The sequence below is a fragment of the Lissotriton vulgaris genome, chromosome 2_1, assembly GCF_964263255.1.
Source record: "Lissotriton vulgaris chromosome 2_1, aLisVul1.2, whole genome shotgun sequence".
In the NCBI taxonomy this organism is placed as follows: domain Eukaryota; kingdom Metazoa; phylum Chordata; class Amphibia; order Caudata; family Salamandridae; genus Lissotriton; species Lissotriton vulgaris.
The window spans coordinates 1,706,851,166-1,706,866,434 of record NC_141687.1 but is presented as its reverse complement, the minus strand read 5'-3'; the positions used below and the strand labels follow the sequence as shown (position 1 = coordinate 1,706,866,434).

The window sequence follows — 15,269 nt, the reverse complement described above, 5'->3', positions numbered from 1 at the left end:
TCTACCTGATCTGCAAAGAAATCCTCCGACATGATTCCTCCGACCCAATTACTGGCACTGCTGTTGTTGCTAGGGATGAGATTTCTTTGTAGACCCTAAACAGCTCGCTGAGTTCTCCACTCCCCCAAATCTTTCCTGGTAGTACGCTGCCTTCGCCCTTCTAATGAGCCCATGATAACCCTTCAGGGCGACTTTATATTCCCTCCTGGACGGGAAACGAGAAGTCTTTCCTCCACCTCCTTTCTAGGCGTTTACAGTCTGCTTTAGGCGTTGTTATACCAGGGATCAGATTTTTGTACTCTCCCCGGTCTTTGATGCATCCATGGAGCAGTGCTATCCAGTGCCTCCGTAATGCGGCTAACCAGATTTCCGCATGCACTTTCAACCTCTGTGCCTCCAGGCAGCCCACCCTGAGCAAGAGCGTTGTTAAACTTCTCCTGAGAGAAGCCAGCCCACTTCCAGCATGCTGTCTCCTCATTGAATGTCACCTGTGCCTCTAGCCCCGGCAGCCTCAGCTCAAACGGGACCAGGAAATGGTCTGACCATGGTACAGGGAGAGGGGGGTTCACAACTATGTCCTCCCAATTATCAAAAAAAATGGGGTCAAGCAGATGCCCCATATGGTGTGTTGGGGAATTAGATTTTAGCAGCAATTGCAGGGTCGCCAATTCTTGACACAGCTCTCCGGCCCCCACATTGTTTGTATCACCAAAATGCAAGTTCAAATCACCAAGCACAAAGAGTTTTTCATAACGCAGTGCTGGCTGCACAGGACATTCTAGCAGGCTGGAGGAAAAGCGAGTCGGGAGGTCCAGGCGGTCTATAAATCAGGAGCCCCTTCACGATGTAATTCGGAGCTACCTCAATTGTGAGGAAACCCGCCTCCCTATCAGCGATTGTGACCGGCTCTAGGACACATTGGATGGTGTGTTTGAATATAAATAATCGCCACCCTACCTCCTCGACCGGAGCCCCTATCAATTCTAGTGATCCCATATCCAGTAGGAAGTGCCTCTAGGATCTGTGGTGCGGAATCCTCCCCCAGCCAGGTCTCAGAGAGGAACATTACATCAACCTGCCCCTTTGAGAGCTGATCAAATACCTCCAATCTATGCTTCCTAAGTGATCTGCAGTTCAATAGGCAGCCGTTCACAAATGAGCTCGCCACCTTAGCCTCCCCCTCAGCCTTAGCTCTGAAGGTGCAGTACCTGCAGTCCCAGCAACTACTTCCGCCTTCAATGCCTACACAGGTCTGCCATTGCTGGACAGAGAGCCCGCAGATCTTGGATGCTATACTGTATCCTTGCCCCCAAACCGCCAGGGGTTCTGGCCCCAGGCCCGACCAGTCGCGGACGGGCGCAGACGGGCTTGCCTTTGGCGCGCCCGCTGCGCGTCCTATTAGGCATACACCTTAAGTAAACAATTCCCTCCCCCATCTAGAGCGCCAACTCCAGCCCAGGACCGGGAACCGGAAGTGTGAATAAACAGGCACTACCCTACGCACAAATGGCACTGAAAAGCCTAGGCAGAACGGGGCAATCAAAATAAGGTACAGTAAGCCAAAATAACCTTCCTAATGTTCCCCAATATAGTGAGACTGATTAACAAGAACAGCACATTTTGTAGGTAGGTCCAAAAAGCAGGACCAGAATGTGTTATATACTTTTAGGATAAATAAGACCAGCATAATTTAAAGAGCTACGTCAAATAAAACCTGCACATTTTACAGACATTAGTCTATAGAAAATATTCATACGGTATATAGGGGTAGGTCATACAAGGCCTCCAATTATTTTGGCACTGCTCATCAGACAATCGAGTCCTGCACACGTTATAGGAAAGACCACGAAAGAAGAATTGCATAAGTTACAGAAACACAGTAAACATATGCTGCTTGTGTTACGCACAGGCTGTATAAACAGTAACTGACCAGCCACAAATTCCCGCACATATTATACACGACAAAATATATTGTAGCTGATGAAATGACTCTGTGAGTCTGTCATCTCGTGTGACCTGCAGACTTATATTGACATTACATATTTATAAAGATTAACTAATGTCTCTAAACAGCTACTTGGATGCTTTCAGAGGACAGGCAGTGCCATAGTGTGTATATTTTGGACCATGATTGGTCAGTCAGTGGGATGAATAAGGACACTGATTCGGTACCCCTTTCTGATAATAAACGTTTCACTGCACGCACCTCCTTGCCTAATGACAGGTCATGAGTTTGAATTCCAGCAGGGCCAAAGCAAATATTCATCCTTCCAAGAATGATAAATTGAGTACCGTTAAACTGGGCTTTATAAATACCTGTTATCGACAGTGCACAGGAATTGCACAACTGTGGCAATAGGCTACATATAATAAACAAGTTATTGTAATACTCCAGACAAGCCAGATAAATGTGTCATAGACATGCAGCACATATTATAGAAAGGGTGGTTAAACAAGAAATGCTTCTGGTGTATGGAGGTTTCCAAACAACATCTGCACATGTGCACAGATGTGTGTATGTCTAGCATAGGTTTGTACAGGAAGGGTAACCTTCCAGTAGTAAACACTATGCTCAATCTAACTATTAAAAAAAATCCCATTTTGTAAGCGTGCTTTACAATGCAGCACACAGGCATACTTTGGAGAAATGTAAACATTTCTCCTTCTATTTATCGGCCTCAAGGAGTGTTTTTATTTTGGCGCAAAGCCCCGTCTACCATTGTTAGTTGGTAGGACTTTGCATCAAAAACCATGGGTGGTAGCATGCAATTGTCCATGTACACGCAATTAGACACATATATGAGGCACATTAATGTAAAGCAGCACATAATGCCACTTTGTGTTACTTTTTTTTTTTTAACTTTTTTTATTGATTCAAAACAATAAACAGTGGGCATTGAAAAGTCATTACATGCTTACAGAAAAAAATGAGTCTTCATGGAAGCAGAGTCACTGGCACTTCGGATATATTGTACAGTCATAACAATTCGATGCCCCCCCCACCCTCCTCGGTACCCCCTCCCCCCCCCTCACTCAGAATCACTGTCACTCTCTAATTGCAGTGGCTCACATATGAAACCCCTATACTCATTCCATGCACCCCAGATTTTAGCCCATTTTTGTGGACATTTTCTATTCAAATACACTGCTCTTTTAGCCACCATCGCAGAGTCTGGATCGGAGCACCACTCCCTAAGCGCTGGCACCTGTGCTGCCCCTCAGAGCCTAGCTATATTCCTTTTAGCGTACATGATGCTCAGCGTGGCCCAGTCTTGCAGTGAGTGATTAAGATCGTTTGGATCCCAAATATTCAATAAGCAACATCTCGGCCCCAGGGCCAGCGACTCCTTAACCACCTGTGATACAGTCCGCATAACCTTCACCCAGTAATCGGCAATCCGTGGGCAGTCCCATATGGTATGAAAGAACGTACCCTCCTCCCCGCACCCTCGGAGACAATACTGATGAGCGGCTTTCTTCATCTTGTAAAGGGAGACCCTAGTGTAATAAACACAATGTAAATTTTTTAACTGTACCAATCTAAGCCTAGCTGGTATAGCCACTTCATGCGGTGAGGAGAGCGCCGTCTGCCAATCCGACTCATCGAATTCGCCCGTCTCAGCAGTCCATGCGGTCCGCAACTTCAGGGTGCGGTCAGGCAGGTTATTAACGAGCTTACGGTATACGAAAGAAGGCGCCTTTTTGGGCATATGTTCCATTAGGAGCCTATCTTCCAATGGGGTAGACTCTGGTAGCTCCTCACCGGGCTGGATTAGCGACTTCAGGGCATGACTAATCTGTAAGTATCGGAAGTGCTCCGTGTGTGCCAGGTCATACTGGCCCCTGAGTTGTTCAAAAGAAAGGTCGGCCCCCGCCTCCAAAGGTCTCCAACCATAGAAATACCGATCAGATCCCAGGCTTCAAAACCTTTACTATTACATAGACGGCCCAGTCGGCATGACGACCAGAGTGGCGTCATTTGCGTGAGCATGTCCTTGCATTTAAGGTGGGCAGAAGCCAAATACCACACCCTCACCGAATGGGCCGTCGCTACAACCAGGGCTGCAACACTTTTTGAATCATAAAGCGCGGCCATCACTCCGCCGTTACCAAGATCATACCTGTCTGCTTTGTACGCCGGCTCCGTCTGCGGAACATGCAGCCATTGGTTTATGATTTTCAACTGGGCCGCCCAGTAGTACAATTGAATGTCAGGGAGGGCTATGCCTCCATCGAACCAACCCCTAACTAATTTACAATGAGAAATGCGTGCCGGTTTGTCCCCCAGTGGAGACTGGATACAAGTGCGTTTATAGACGTAAAGTACCTAGGGGGCCCTAAGAAAGGAGTGTTCTCAAGAAGATTAAGCAGCCGGGGCAAGATCATCATTTTAAAGAGCGCCGCCTTCCCCAGCAGGGTCAGCGGTAAGGTGTGCCAGTGTTTGACGTCACTGCGAAAGCGTTCGGGGGGGCAGTAAATTACGCTGATAGAGTGACCACCAGTGGACAATCAGTCGGGAGCTGCGGTGGGGGTCCCGTAAGGACAAACAGAACAGACTTGGACCAATTAATAGTATACCCTGAGGCTCTCCGGAAGATTTCGCAGATGTTAAGGAGCTTTGTGTTACTTTTAAGCAACTTTCAAGCAGAAAACAAGCTTTGCACTAGAAAGTAAATAACAAATCAATTCTTTGTGCCAGTTTGTGTCACTTTTGGTGAGCTTGCACAGGTGCAAAGTGCTGATGAATTTAGCTATTAGTAGTGTAATCACCATTTGCACGTGTTAGAAACATGCAATGCAGCAAGCCATGCTCATACTATAGACAGATAATGCAAACAACAGCTGTACGTGTTATAGACATGCAGAGTAAACAAGGGGTCCACAAATAGAGCTTTGCATACTAGTTTTAGTAGATAGGTTTTTGTGTCAAAGACCATGCGTAGTAGCATGGCAATGCCCATGTGCCACTCCTGGGAAAACCCCACACATGCCAACAGAACTGATTAAGGTGAGAGACTCCAGACTTTGAAGTAAAACATTGGCTTACTTTGTCTGTCTTCTGTCTAAAAATGCCTCTGCTTTCATAGATGAAAATAAATTACCTTGATTTTTTTTCTAAAACTCCCACTTTCCTGTTTAAAAATGTTGAAGTGTATGCACCCCTTCACACAAAGTAAAACAAAGAAGCATATAGCCGGTAGTTCGTGACAACTCTTTAGCGGGAAACAATTTTTGTGCTGGAAAGTAAATAATGAAGCAATACTTTGTACCAGCTTGTGCAAAGTGCTGATAAATCTAGCGAGTATTGTAAACATGATGTGTAGATAGGGTGACGACCAAACGTCTGTAATTTTCACGGACTGTCTGTAAATTAGCTCTAAAGTCTGTTGTCCATGATAAATATCTTAATTGATGGCATTTGTCTGTAACTTTAGCCTCTCAGCTAAAGAACAAAAGTTCATCTCCGTAATTTAGATTTTCCAGCTGATGTGCAAGTGAGTCTCCTGTGCCGCATTCCGGAGGTAGGGGCAGAGGCTTAAAAAGCAATCATCCTTCTGTCAGCGTGTCTGCTTGCCCCAAAGAAAGGCACATGTGTGCACTTGGTTACTTGGCAAATGTAAAGGCTGCTTGGGAGGTGTTAATTGATGGCATCACTTGGAGATTCCTGATGACAAGATATTTTCTTTATGTGAGGTACTGTAATGGTGTTCCAAACTGAGCTATGGAGTGCATGCTTTTAAAGGACAGTTACACATTTTTTTGCTCTAGGTGTAGTCTGCATATTAATGAAATTTATACCTTAGAAGCATTTTTTTTTTTATTAAATCTTTATTTTTCAGTTTTACACATGCATGTCAATAAGCAATGCTCACAGCGGTACACAGTGAAGGCGTCTTCCTAGACAAATGCAATGCAATAGAATTACATGTTAGAACCCATGGCAGCAGAAAGAACTAACCAACCTGCAGGCCCGTCTCAGCATCTATCATAGTCCCGTCCTCCCCAACCAGACCTCGACCCGAACAATAGTGGTATACATGCATAGCACAGAAGAACAGTCATATCATATGAGCACAATACGTTACTTCACTCCTAGCCAACCCCTTCGGGAACATTTCCATGTGCGGTCTGCGTATCCGCCGCACTACGTTTCTTGGTGATGTATGCTCTGTATGGGCCCCATATAGCCACAGGTCGCGAGGAGCTGGGCACTATTCCTCGTAGTTCACATTAGAAAATGCTAAACTGTGAAGCGATGCCTGCAAGGAAGGGACTTTCCTACTACCCCATAATAACGCCAGCTCTCGTTTGGTCAACAGAAATCCAAGTGCTGCGAACTTTCTAACCTTCTTGGGGAAATTAACTATATATCCCAACAGTGCAATCTCAGGTGTAGGAATCAGTGTCATAGAAAGCATGTCTCCCAGCGTGGCGTGCATCTGTACCCAGTAGTGTTTTATCTTTGGACAGGTCCAGGAGAGATGAGCAAAGTCAGCACGTGGAGCAGAACATTTATGGCATTGGTGGGGTCTAGCGGGATCTATCTTGTGGGACCATGCCGGGTGTGGTACATCCTGCGGAGAAACTTGAAATGTAGCAGCTAATGCCTACTATTCAGGGACACCTCCCTCGTGACCTTGCAACATTGCTTCCACTGATCATCAGTAATAGGACAACCCAAATTACTTTCCCATGCTGTACGAATTTTAAATTCATTGTTTATACAATTTGGAAATCAAATGTGCGCCAGTGGACTTTCTATAATTATGGACAGCGGAGAGGCCGGTTCAGGAGCAACCAGAAAAGAAGGGAAGGTGGCCCGCAACATGGAATGCATACGTCGCAGTACAAAGGCATCCATAAAGGAGCAATCGTGGAACTGCGCCTCCTCCGAGACTGAGAATATATGATTGTCGGGGAATAGGTGACCTATCTTGTGAATTTGAAATTTCTCCAATGTACGCTGAACTAAAGTTTCACCTGTTATGAGGAGTAGTGGAGGATTTGGAAGCGGCAATGCCAGGGAATACAACAGTTCTAATCCCAACAGTCTTCGTAACCTTTCCCATGCCCAGCAAGTGGTAGATACCGTCTGAATGTCCCGCGGGTACCTTGGGGTACCTTTACTTAAAACGGCAGACAATTTCTGCGGAAGTACCAAATCAGCCTCTGGCTTTAAATAGGGGACGCGTGCGTCTGGGTGGTACCAAGCATCGGAATAGCAACATTGCGTGGTGAAATAGTATAGATACATATCAGGAACCCCAAACCAACCTCGCTCATACAGCAGTGTCAGAGTCTGCCAGCTCACCCGCGGTCTCTTGTCTCCCCACACTAGTCGTAAAAGAAGTTGACGGAACTGTAAAAAAAGGCATGAGTGAGAGTGACAGGAATGTTGTTAAAGAAATATAGAAATCTTGGGAGAATCACCATTTTGATAATGGCCACTCTACCCGCCATTGACAAAGGCAGTCGCAACCACCTCTCTACCTGTGATTCCAGCGAACTAATTGCACGGCCATTGTTTAACTAATGATAGTGGCTGCGTCTAAGTGCACATAAACCCCGAGATATTTAACAGCATCATGACACCACTCAAGCGGGAATTCTCATTCCCATGCAGTCGTACTGCTGGTTAACGGAAAAATCACGGATTTGTGCCAATTAACACAAAGACTGAAGAATCTGCCAAATCGGATAATTTCTCTAATAAGGAGTTCGAGAAGCATTTTTTATCTTTAACATAAATGTATTATTATACTGTGTATTATAATGCACGTTTAAAATGCTGACACACATTCACAGTGCTTTCAGGTACCTCCTAGCACTAAAAATCCACAAGTTGTTTTTCCGTGTTGCATCAAACAGGATTAAATTCTGTGGGCCTTGGGCTGCACACATATACATCTGTAGTGATCACATTACCCAGTAGAGGTGTCAAAACATAAAATAGTGCATTTCCCACTGATTGGTTTAAATTTTATTTATTTTTCAGTGCGTTATTTTGCATGTAGTCACCTGACCGCGAGAGATCAACAAAATAGTTACAGAATATTTTGCTCTTTTTAGCCATGCCTTTGATTACGCCTCTATGCTTACTGATTCCCATTCCCAAGGAAATATCCAGACTTTTTTAATGCACTTCAACAGCTACATTGAATAGCTTTGAGGTGGGCGAGCCACTAAATTAACTACAGAGACCTATCCAAGCTTCTGGCTCAGAGTTTAGAGCCCGTGCACAAGCCAGGCATGAAGGCTCGGCTCATTACGTGATCAAGGTTCCAACAGGACCTCGAACTGAGCCAGAGACAAGCTTCAGGCTCAAGCCTGGCTCAAGAATTCAGCAGTTCGATCACCTCTAGAATAGCGATATAATGTGTAGAAGGTTAGTGATATTAGCACATGATAATCTGCATTCCCTTGCCTTCATTATGAGCCTTTTTATGTAGCTATTCTATCATATTAGCCTGTGATCTGTTTTTATTCAACACTGTTTACTATTCATCTTACAGGGTTGTACAAAAACACTGTGCTCTGGTTTTAAATGGAATTGAGAAAAATAAATTAATCTAGTCAGTGGTTTAAGTGCACTATGTGTGACTGTGAAGCCTGGGTTCAGATCCCAGATTTCCTATATGGTTAAATTGTGTGATCTTAGTCAGATCTATTTACTTCATATGTATAATTTACTCGATACTGCCAGTTGAGAGCACTTTCAAGTAATTCAGTTTAAAGTGGACTGTGTACAAAAAACTCATGTGTATGTTGTAGTAGCCTCGAATCTTTCACAATTCATAACAATAATATTGGCCATGATGTAAGGGACACCGTATAATACATGAATGGATGCATGACAGGAACGCCCATGCGCCGCTCATGCAATGCCCATATAATGCCTACCTGATACAAGGTAATGCAAGGCAGGATATGCACAGTATTGTGTTACTGTTTGTTTTTCTTTACAAAGCCACGCCATTCGGAATTGGTGCCAGTGTGTGCCAGAAGAGCAAGGCCAGACTCATCTGTGTCATTCTTGAGATGAGTCATCTTGATAATTGAAAACAATCTTACCATAAAGTGCTGCCAAGAAACAAAAATTGGTGAGGACGATAAAGATATAGCTAGAGGGATGACACCCCCATTGTTATCGGAGGGGACTTTAACACCCTATTAGATCCATTACTTGATAAATTCACCACCAAGATTAGAGGACAGGCTCAGGAACCCAGGAAAAGGCAGGCCCTGAAGCATATGATCTACGAAATGGGCTTGGTGGATACATGGAGATAGCTAAAATGTCAAAAACAAGGGTATACCGTTCACAACAAAAAATATTCGCACTTCACCGGACTAGATTATCTATTAGTAGGCCACTGTGGGCAGGAAAATTAAAAGAGAGAAATATTCTACCAGGCCATATCTCAGACCATGCTCCGGTAAGCATAACATTATTTGGGGTGAGAATAGGTTGCAATATGAGATGGACTTTGAAAAGATCTATTCTACTAAACTCAGATGTGTCCACCCTCGTGAGGGAAAGCACTAAGGTCTTTTGGGATAACGCCCAGTCCGCCCACTTGTATATAATATGGGATGCCTTTAAGGCATATATACGAGGGATAGTACAAAGTCAAGCATCATATTTAAATAAGCTTGATAGAGAAGAACTAAAAAGTTTGGAGGGGAAAGTGGGGGCGTTGGAACTAAAGTTGCAGTCTATAGACCCCACCCAAAATGCTGAGTCTGCAATGAAACAACTAGAAGAGGCAAGGTTAATTTACAGGATGAACCTAGAGGCTAAGTGCCGTGAGAAGTGGGCGACTGGTCACATTAAACAATTTGAGTATAGAGAGAAGGCCGGCTCACTGTTGGCCTGGAAGTCAATGGCTGATAGATCCCGTACTCATATTCGAGAATGAATAATCAATGCTCAGGGAGGCACTTCAAATAAGGAAGACGGGATGCAGGCTCACCTGGACTCGCTTTTTCTGAATTATATACTGAGGAAATCAGGCCAAAGGAGGGTGTATTAAAGCATTGCCTTGATGAGTTGGATCTCCCACTTCTTTTAAGTAAAGGCAGAAAGATAATAGATGCTGAGATTACCAAGGGTGAAATTAGAGCAAATAAAACATCTAAAAAATCTGGGATTCCCCAGTGACACCGGAATGCCTAAAAGATGGTTTGACGTTACCACTGAAGCAAGCCGGGTTGATTAAGTGGGGTGAACTACTATCCGAAGGCGAACTGGTCCCTTGGGAAGAATTGAAAGCCAAGACTGATAACAGACTATCTATATTTAAATACATAGGCCTGCCAAGTATCACGCAACAGACATGATTAACGCATTTCAGTGTGGTGTTCTGCATCAACCCACTAAAATGCTTTATCACACATTTTATTGGCCCTGTCTCTGCTGTACCAGCTGCGCTGAAGTAAGTAACTGGCTATGCCAGACTGCTAGCGCGTGGCGCGCCGACCTGTGACACCCAGTGCCAGAGTTAATGATGGCCTCATGCACTCACTGCTGCTGCTACAATGTATGTTGAAATGTATTGCTGAAATTCCTGCCCCCGGCGCGGGCGCTGCTGTGTCTCACACTACAGCCCTGATGTCACCCGGACGAGTGGCAGGCCTTTGCCCATTCAGACACTGTAACCTGCGGCAGGTGGGGCCTGCCCTCTCAGCAGTGGTTGCCTACTGGCTACTGGCGCCACGGGGGAGGGGTAGGGATGTGACCTCACGTCCTGGTTGTGGAGGGAAGGGAGGTTGGATTGATAGGACATAAGGGGGGACTCGACTGGAGATTGGATTGCTGCTCGCCGGAGGCAGACGGAGTCACTGTCCTGTCCGCGTCCCGGAGCATGAATTAACTCACTCAGTGTGCGGTGCTGTGCATATTTTACTGGTGTTGGACGTGGGCCGCATCACTCAGCAGCATGGCGTCACCCGTCCGCAGGCGCGAAGCCGGGGCTCGAGCAGGTGTATGAATCCGTGCGTGAACTCTTATCTCCTCTCTCCTGGCAGTGAGCGTCTCTCATCGCTCCAGTTTCAGGACGCGCATTCTCTGTCCTTCCTTGGGTTTATTGAGCTTCAGGAGACTTTTGAAAAAATAAAGGTAAATACAGATAAAAACACAAAATCGAGTATTGTGATGCAGTATCTCTGACTGAAATACTAAACTGTCATGGATGTATATTTTTTTCATCTGGACCAATGGGGAACAGACATTACAAGAATTCCTAGACTGGCTCAGTCTTGCAGATAATAATCTTCGCTTCACTGCGCACATTGATGCAACGCAAGTTGAGTTTTTGGATATCTATATCAGGAATGAGTCAAACAAATTGGAGGTAGACTTATACACTAAGCCTACAGCAAGGAACACCTTACTTCATTTCTCCAGTTACCATCCAGGAAACCAGAAAGATGGTATTCCTTTTTCACAATTTCTCAGAGTGAGAAGAAATTGCACAAACATTAAGGACTATGACTCCCAATCTGTGAAAATGAAACAAAAATTTCTCGAACGAGGTTATCCACATCGCCTCGTCAGAGAAGCATATAAAAGAGCCCGATTTTATGATCGAGATGCCCTACTCAAGTCACAAAAGGAGCAACAGGAACCAAAACTGGTTTGCATTACAAAGCATTCCACGTTGAATGCCACAGTTAAACAAATCGTTAATGCCAACTGGCATTTACTAAATATCGACTCGTCACAACCCAAACTAAAAAAAACAGTGTTTGCACACCGTCGCAACAAAAATATAAAGGACCTTGTTGTTAGATCGCGGTTTACTGCAACAACCACCAAAACCCCTTTTGTACAAAAATCAATACAAGGCGCCAATGCGATTAAGGGCACTTCCCGATGGGGTTCTTGCCAGTCTTGTGACGGCATTATACCTGGAGAAACATTCACCTTTAATCAATTCAACATACAAGCAAAAGAATTATGTATATGTAATACATGTAACATAATATATCTCATCATATGCCCATGTAATATGGGCTATGTGGGCGAAACTTCCCGAGCAATAAGAACTCGCCTTACAGAGCATAGTTCCGCCATTAAAACACGCAAGTTAACAGCCCCACTTGTGAATCATTTTTCTGAATTCCAACACTCTCCATCTGACATTAGATGGCGTATCTTGGAAAAGATCCATACACCAAATAACAATGGTGGTGATAAAATTAGAAAAAAGAAAGAAGTTTTCTGGATCTTTTCCTTAGGGACCTTCACCCATGGTCTGAATAATGAATTACCGTGGGAGAATGCCATTCTTTAAAGAAACCAGTAAATAAATTCAGACCCAAAGATAAGCCGGCACCAAAAACTGATTTAACTCTAATTAGCAACTTATAAGTATATTCCTCAAAATAATAGGCTTAATAAATCGTTCATTGTTTGTCCCACACAAAACGAATCAACCAAAAAACCTAAATATAGGCCGATTCATATTAAGTAGTTAACTAAAATTTGTACACGTTATCAATTTATCCAGTTTACTGATGTTTCATTAGTCCCCCGGCACTGTGGTTCCGCCCCCATCTCACAATTGCATCGTGCTACCTTTAAACGAATACTGGCATATGACGTTATACACCTTTAAGAGCCCAGGTAACCCTGATAACCAATGGCAAAACACATTATATAAACCAACCAAATCGATCGTTTTAAATTCTTTTACTGAGTTCCCAGACGCCAGAACGGGTTTATCCGGCACGCAGTCCTTCCGCCTGTTTCAGGTAAGATGAGAAATAGAAATTTACTTAAATTAGAACGATAAAACTAGCAAATATATTGTATAGTAACATCAATATACGGCTATTTTTAACTCTAGACAAGCCGAAAGCCTGAGACCGAAAACCGCCATCATTTGATAAACAACGCAATTTCGGCACGGCTTTACCTTGCCGTTCATGGGTAAGAAGCAACAAATATAATCGTGTCTTTTAGTTACTGTGTAATTATTTAATTGCAGATAGCTGTTACACTACAAACAATCCTTATCAGCAAGCGTCTGGGTATTTACGCACCCCGAAGTATCCCTGGTATGTCCTGAACAGGTAAGACTTAGATATGAAACCGTCGTAATCACTAAGCAACCACAGTGACAAGTATCATATTATAATCAACCACAGTGACAAGTATCGTATTATTCTGACATCGAAACACGGCTACTTCTATGTTTTAGAGAGCCGGTAATCTGAATAGGACCATACCAACTAACCAGGTGGCCACGTAATTACGTTACCGGGAACAACATAGGTAAGAGAGAGAAAAACGCAACGCTTTTTTTTAATCTACAATGATGTAAGAGCATGCCCCTTAAATTCTAGCTTTGTCTAATTTCAGATAGCTATCCACTGCCATTTAATCGGCTAAGAACTTGCATGGTTCCATATAGGAGCACCTACAAGAATTCTATACTAAGCAATCGTCAAATCTTTTAGAGACAGGTGAGAGTATAGAGAGAATGTCGTCATCATTAAGGAGGGTAATCTGTTAAATATATATAGAATTAGAGCTTATGTTCCATTTCTACTCCATTAATCTATAGACAATCCCTACTCAGAGATCAAACAAGCTACAGCAGTATTACATCACCAGTCTTTTCATCACAAATGCAGGTAATTCACCAAAAATGTCAGCGTGAAGATATATTATGTCACCACTTTGTTGTGTAAATAGGCCTCCTTTCCCTCCGAATTCTCGACCAATGTAGCACCTAAAATGAGTCAACAAATACCCCCCTAACCCCAAACCAACTCCTTCCCCTTTTTCCATTTCCATCTTTTCATCTCCCTGACAATTACCTAAAGGGCACAGTTATCATTTCACTTCATGTGTTTATGCTCTAAATCTGGACAAATTTACATGAAATGTCAGTTGTTTCTACATCAATAGAAATATAAACAAATGCAAGCATGTGCATTTCTCTGCTTCACATGTTTCAACTGTGGAAATTTCAACTGTTCTGTTTTCTTCTTTTTTTATTAATACAACTGTAAGCATGTCTCCATGATATTCATTAGTATGTTGAACCAAATGTTAGGCGATACATCATGTATTTTGAACAACTTACTGGCCTTGAGAATCTGGCAAACTATACTTAGTATTATCAACTGTTTAGCATAAAGAGACAAAATTTTAAAGATTGTTTATTTATTTACAGCATCATGATGGTAAAGTCCTGAGGAAGACACCTTCAACGTGTCGAAACGCGTAGACAGGAAACCATCCCTTACTTATATCACAATTTTTATCAAATTAATGCATATGTGATAATGCAATAATGTTTTATCAAGTCTTATCAATAAGTCAATGATTTTACTCATGACGTTTTATGTATGAAATTAAAATGTACTTTATATGCTAAATCAGTTGTGTATTATTATTAATTTTGGTTTGTTTGCCATCTAACTTGTGCCAGTAGTCATATTGTTTGCCTGGGTGCGTTACTTTACACACATGGATCTATATTCATTCACCAGAATGACAGGAGTACGTCAATCACACCCGATGACATCACAAGGTTGACCCCTTGTGTCACCTTTCGCCTGCAATGGCTCTTTGGTTGGGGGCTCTGTCTCACTCTGCCCTGGGGCTCATTCTGTGGCCCGGCGCACTATGCTTGAGAGGGTCCGTCTTTGCACTGTGCTCTTGCTGCTTAGGAGGGGTGGAGGCAGGTGTTAGGGGATCACACCCTGACTCAGGGGCGCTTTGTGGTACTGCAGAACCTGGGGTGGAGGTTGCTGATTGTTTAGAAATTAAATAATAGCTTTAAAAGCACCTGCTGCAGAGTTTGACATCCTTGTTGCTCAAAGGAGGTTAATTTCTAGTATTTGTCTATTTCCATTTACTTCATTCCATGATTTTGGTCGCAAGAAAGTGCCACTCTCTGTGTTACATATTTAGTTGTTGCCTGACTCTCTTAAATCCACGGAATCTATGAAAATGTCACACATAATCAATCTGAAACATTAGAATCTATACTCAAATGGGTGTACTTTCCGATATTTACATGATTCTCTTGTCTTCGTTGCTTGATTCTGCTAGCGAGAAAGTGTCACTCATAGTCATTGAAATGTCACTCATAATTACACTGAAATTATGAAAATGTCACATAGAGCAATCTGAAACATTGGCAGCTATGAATACATTCAGCTAACTTCATGGCTTTCGACAATATCCTGTGAGACAGGGTTGTTAAGGGACTTCGAGAATGATATTCAGGATACCAGAGCAAGGAACAAAG

At 43.3% G+C, this 15,269-nt stretch overlaps 1 long non-coding RNA gene across 1 annotated transcript; it reads left to right on the top strand.

Annotated features, from left to right (window-relative positions):
• Positions 1 to 12,836: 12,836 nt before the first annotated feature.
• LOC147733151 (uncharacterized) lies at positions 12,837 to 14,391 on the top strand. The gene is made up of 3 exons (XR_015308703.1): positions 12,837 to 13,077; positions 13,206 to 13,279; positions 14,187 to 14,391. It is a non-coding gene; the product is annotated as an uncharacterized LOC147733151 (long non-coding RNA).
• Positions 14,392 to 15,269: the final 878 nt, after the last annotated feature.